This window comes from Perognathus longimembris, chromosome 6 (assembly GCF_023159225.1).
Source record: "Perognathus longimembris pacificus isolate PPM17 chromosome 6, ASM2315922v1, whole genome shotgun sequence".
In the NCBI taxonomy this organism is placed as follows: Eukaryota; Metazoa; Chordata; class Mammalia; order Rodentia; family Heteromyidae; genus Perognathus; species Perognathus longimembris.
The window spans coordinates 15278305-15284304 of record NC_063166.1 but is presented as its reverse complement, the minus strand read 5'-3'; the positions used below and the strand labels follow the sequence as shown (position 1 = coordinate 15284304).

Below are 6000 nucleotides of genomic sequence, written 5' to 3'. Positions count from 1 at the left end.
GGTAACATGCCTTCTTAGGAACAGGTAGCAGTGACAGAGAGGTAGTTGGGAGAAAAGATGAGTGATGATCAAAATATAAACAGTGGTAGTGCTTTAACTACCATACATTTAGTGAACTAAGAAAACATGAAGAAAGCTGGATTAGCTGCCTCCATTAATTGTACTCATTTCAGAAAAAAAACAATTGACAAAAAGAAGGATGGGGTTTTTTTTTGGAGACCATTTTCAACAGATGATCAGAAAAGGACCTGGATACAGAGACTAAGAAAGGACAATCACAAAGAAAAGAAAACATACAAGAGCAAGGGGTGTAGAGCCAATAGAACAGAGGTGTTTGAAAAGAAAAATGTCAGAATAATGTTATATATTTGAGAAAAGGAAGGGGTTACAAAGAATCATACATGTGTAGAACTACAGCATAAAAAGAATGGAGATTAAATATGTACTAAGTGTGAAACAAGGGGTTCTCTAAGTCTTTTAAGTGAATGAGAAGTATATTCTAAATACTGAATAGTATATAGTTATATATTATGCATATTAACATCATTAAAATAATCTCAGTCAATGAATATGATTAAACATGTAGTTTGACATGGCATTTTTTTATACACACATGTATACACACATACACATAAAGACACAGAGCATGTGCGAGAGGGGGGGGTAGTAGTAGTAGTAATTTCTTTTGTCTCTAGGTAGGAAATCGAGGGACTGATCTATGTTTGCTCATTGAAGTGAATGGCAAAGCCTCCTACCAAGAAACAAGGAGAAAACTGTTGAGGGAAGATTTCAGTAATAATTTTAATTTCTTCAGAGGAGTTTATATAGCATATTAGAAGAGCTGGATTACTGAAAGTACATGTGTTTTCAAGAAAATAGTTTTGACATATGAGAGTTCAAAAATAGGAGGATGAGGGCTGGGGGTATGGCCTAGTGGCAAGAGTGCCTGCCTCATATACATGAGACCCTGGGTTCGATTCCCCAGCACCACATATACAGAAAATGGCCAGAAGTGGCGCTGTGGCTCAAGTGGCAGAGTGCTAGTCTTGAGCAATAAGAAGCCAGGGACAGTGCTCAGGCCCTGAGTCCAAGCCCCAGGACTGGCAAAAAAAAAAAAAAATAGGAGGATGAAGTTCAGAAATGTTTTATAGACACTTGCATATCACGCAACATGTTTACTTATAGGTACATTCTATTTGCCACAAATGAGGGAAAACGTGCAACTTTTGTTTCTCTGGGTCTGGCTTACTTCACATAATATAACTCAAGTATTTTATTACCTTACAAATGGTAAATATCATTCTTTCCAATGAATGAGTAAAATTCCATTGTGTATATATACTACTTCTCTTCATGCATTCATCCATTGTGGGACATCTTGGCTGATTCCATATCTTGGCTATGGTGATGCTGCAATGAAAATGGTTGTGCTGGTGGCTTTCTGTAACCTTGTTTATGTTTTATGGGATAAATGCCCAAGAGTGGAATTGCTGAATCACAGGGTACTTCTATATTTAGTTTTTTGAGGAATCTCCATACTGTTTTCCAGAGTTTTCTAACCTACCTACAGTGCATTAGAGTTCCCTTTTGGCTGCATCCTTGCAAGCACTTTTTTTTGTTGTTTTCTTGGTAGTGGCTATTCTAACTGGGATGAGGTAGAATCTCAGTGTTGTTTTGATTTGTATTTCCTTTATGGTGAGAGATATTGAACATTTCTTCATGTGTCTATTGTCCATTCTCACTTCTTCTGGTAAGACTTTCTTTAAGTCAGTAGCCCATTTATCAATTGGGTTGTTGTTTCTTTAAGGATTTAATTTTTGAGGGTTTAATTTTTTGAGCTATAAGTATAACTGAAGTATAATAGATTTCATGCAGAGCTCAGATATTATAAATGATTTGCAAGACTAGGTCAAAGACCAGCAGAATCAGCACTGGAAAACGGGTACATCCAAGGAGGATTCAAGGGGAGAGGCGTAGATGAATGAAGGGGGGAAAAGGAGTAGAATGCAATCAAGCATTCATTGTATATGCCACAAAATTAAGAAAAGTGAGAGAAAAGAAAGCCCTCTCTCTCTCCCAACCCTGTTGCCGTACTGAGTTAATTGGAGACAGGGCTAGAGTTTATGAACTTAGGCCTCATCCAGCCCTAAGACTATTCTTTGTAGAAAAATATATCTCCTTAAGTTCGTTTCAATGATTTCCTCAAAATAAATTATAGGAAAAATGATAAGATACCTGTTTAAGGGTTTGTTTTTAACCTTTTCTTCCCAAGGCTTAAGCATTAGTAAACAGAACAGACTACCATATCTGATGGAGTAACTCATGTAGCTTGATAGCTTTATGTTTGGTTCATATAGATTTGTAACCACACTTGTTTACTCCATTCAGTAACTATTATTTAATTCCTGTATATTAGATTCCTTGTCAAGGTTGGAGGAAACATGATGTTTCAGAGATGAAAAATATAGTTTCACTAAGTTTGAGAAAATTAATGACAGTAATACTAATTTACATTTCAAAGTGTCCATTTTTTAAAATATGCTGAGGACATGATTCAAGTAGTAGAAAATATGAGGTCCTGAGCTCGAATCTCAGTATCATCAACAAACAAACAAACAAATAAATTAGTAAGCCAAAACCACTTAGAATAATTCTGACAGTCAGTCACACTAAAATTCTACAATAATATTGCATTTCAAAAATAACTCCTTCAGCAATGAAGTTATATCCAGCATGTAGGATTGTTTTTAATCTATTAGATGGTTATTTTTAAGAAATGAATTTAGTATGAGGGACAAGGTAACAAACAGTACAAGAAATGTATCCAATGCCTAACGTATGAAACTGTAACCTCTCTGTACATCAGTTTTATAATAAAAACTTTAAAAAAAGAAATGAATTTAATGAAAATATAGCTCTACGTCCTTCTAAATATTTGAAAATTAAGTGGTATTCTCTGGGGACAATGTATTCTTATTCACCAGATCTCTGAAAGATCACAGGTCAGGATTAAATGCTTGGTGTCATGTTATTATTTCAAAAAAAATATTCTTATTTGATTTGTAATGGACACCTAATAATTACACATATTTGTGGAGTACAGTGTGATCTTATAATTTTCAGAAATGTTTCATTCTTCAAGGTTCCTCTTGAGAGTGCGTTCCAACCAACAAAACATAATTTTTTTAAAAAATTTATTGCCAAAGTGATGTACAGCGGGGTAACAGTTATATAAGTCAAGCCATGAGAAGATTTTCTTTTGAACAGTGTCACCCCCTGCCACATTTTCTCACAGTTCTTTCCCTCCCAACTTTTCTCCTTCCAAATTACATAGTTGATATCCAACAGAGTGTCTAGTGGGTTTCACTGTTGAATTGGTTCACCCTTTGCTCCACCATTTCTGTGCTTCCCCTTCCTCTCTCCAAATCTGATTAACTTATTTACAAGACAAAGAGTATGGAAAAAATGAGAAATATATGACTGTGCTTTAATATGACACCTCTCCTACATTTGCCTGTAGGTTTTTCCTATATCCATTTCTGAGATCATATGAGTAACTTCTTTTGAGACACTTAATGCATGAAGCTTGGCACATCATGCCAATACTAAGGTGCCATATATATGATGGTGATTATGTATCAGTATCATTTTCAAAGATTTATTGAAGGAAAAAAATCACTTCCATCTTTTCAATCAAGTTTTCCAGCACTGACAACTGAAACTATGCTTCAAAATAAAATGCTAAAGACTTGTTGACCATACTTCAACTTTTGAGTTCTGAATTGCTAATTCTTTTTTGCTAATATGTTCTCCCACCACTTAATATTAACCACAATGTTGATGATTTTATCCTAATATCAGTAACTCTAGGCTAAGGAAACCATGATAATTGACAAATAGTTATCGTAAACACGACATATTATTTTCTTGTTCTTCTTTGGCTTCTTACACAGAAGTAAGCTTTGAATCATCAGTAACTATGATGAACTTGACTTCAGAGACAGGATTCCTGCTCATGGGGTTTTCTGATGATCGAAGGCTTCAGATTTTATATGCACTGCTCTTTATGGTGATATACCTGCTGGCTTGAACATGCAACCATCTCATCATCACCATAATTACCTTGGATCCTCGTTTGCATTCTCCCATGTATTACTTCTTGAAGCATCTTTCTCTCTTGGACCTCTGCTGCATCTCTGTCACAGTCCCCCAGTCCATTGCAAACTCACTGATGGGCAACGGTTACATTTCCCTTGGTCAGTGTGTTCTGCAGGTGTTCTTCTTCATTGCCCTGGCGTCGTCAGAAGTGGCCATCCTCACAGTGATGTCTTACGACCGGTATGCAGCCATCTGTCAACCACTGCACTATGAGACCATTATGAACCCAAAGGCCTGCAGCCGGGCAGTGATGGCTGCGAGGAGTGCTGGAGGTTTCTCTGGGCTAGCACATAAGGCTGTGAACTTCTCTATTCTTCTTTGTGGGGAGCGTGTGATTCATAAGTTCTTTTGTGACGTTCCTCAGATGCTGAAGCTAGCCTGTTCCTATGAATTCGTCCATCAGTTTGTCACGGCTGCCTTCACAACCTCCATGGCGTTTCTCTGTCTCCTCTCCATCATGCTCTCCTATGTTCGCATCTTCTCAGCCGTGCTGAAAATCCCATCCGCCGAGGGCCGTACCAAGGTCTTCGCCACTTGCCTCCCACACTTGTTCGTGGTCACCTTCTTCCTCTCAACCGCAGGCTTTGAGTTTCTGAGGCCTCCTTCTGACTCCCCATCAGCTATGGACCTCATGTTCGCCATATTCTACGCTGTGATCCCTCCCACACTCAATCCGGTCATCTACAGCTTGCGAAAAGAAGCCATGAAGGCAGCTCTGAGAAAGGTGCTGTCTAAAGAAGAATTTTCTCAGAAAAAGGTGTATTTAAAATCCCTATTTAAACTAATAAAATGGCTTTGTTTACTATGTTCCAGATTGGGCAAAGGTTGAGTCTTATTTCTTTCCAGGACTCCATTCCAACTTTTCTATGTCGGGGACAGGGAGGGAGGGGTTTGGTTGTGGGGCTTGAACACAGTGCCTGGGCGCTGTCCCTCAACTTTTGTGCTCAAAGCTGGCATGCTGTCACTTGAGCCACAGCTCCACTTCGGGTTTTCTGGTGGGTAATTGGAGATAAGAGTCATGTGGACTTCCCTACCCTGGCTGGCTTGGAACTGTGATCCTCAAATCTCAGCCTCCTGAGCAGCTATGATTGATTACAGGTGAGAGCCTCCAGTGCCCAGCGATCTTTTCTAATTTTTCTGTTAGTCTCAAGATATAATTTTTCAAAAAAAAACTTGCTTTTAAGGATAATGGCTTTTTTCCATTCCGTCAAGCCAAGTATTATTTTAGTACATCTTTTTTTTTAAATATCTGTGAAATAAAGGAAAAGTAATTGGCTTGTGGCATGACCAACATATTTATAGTTGGTTTTAACAAATGCATCCCAAACTGACATCAGTTAAGTCAACTATATTTATGCGATAGCAAAGCAGTACTGTATATGTGTAATTTCCAGTAGATTTCAAAGGTTCTTATATATAATACGTATACTTATTCTTATATGTGATACTTATATAAGTATCTCCCTTTTATTAAATATTAGAATAGTGAGTTGCACAATGTGTTCTGCCTATAATAAATGGACAAGTGCTTTATATTCATTATTTTCTAAATCTCAGCAAATAACTCTTCTGCTATATTGTTCCCTTTCTACTAAGGATGACACTACATTTGGAAGAAATTAATTTTCATGAAGTTTACAAATATAAAGTAGTAAAGTTGCAATTCAAACTAGCAGTTTTCTTCCTCCATCTCCTTTTTATTTCCTTTGTCAGTGGTGGGGCTTGAACTCTGGGCCTGGGTGATGTCCCTGAGCTCTTCAACTCAAGGCTAGAGCTCTACCACCTGAACCACATCACCACTTTCTAGTGGTTAATTGGAAATAAGAGTCTTATGGCTTTTCC

At 37.6% G+C, this 6000-nt stretch overlaps 1 pseudogene; it reads left to right on the top strand.

Moving 5' to 3' along the window:
- Positions 1–3979: 3979 nt before the first annotated feature.
- On the top strand, positions 3980–4987 carry LOC125353557 (annotated as a pseudogene).
- The last annotated feature ends 1013 nt before the right edge of the window (positions 4988–6000 follow it).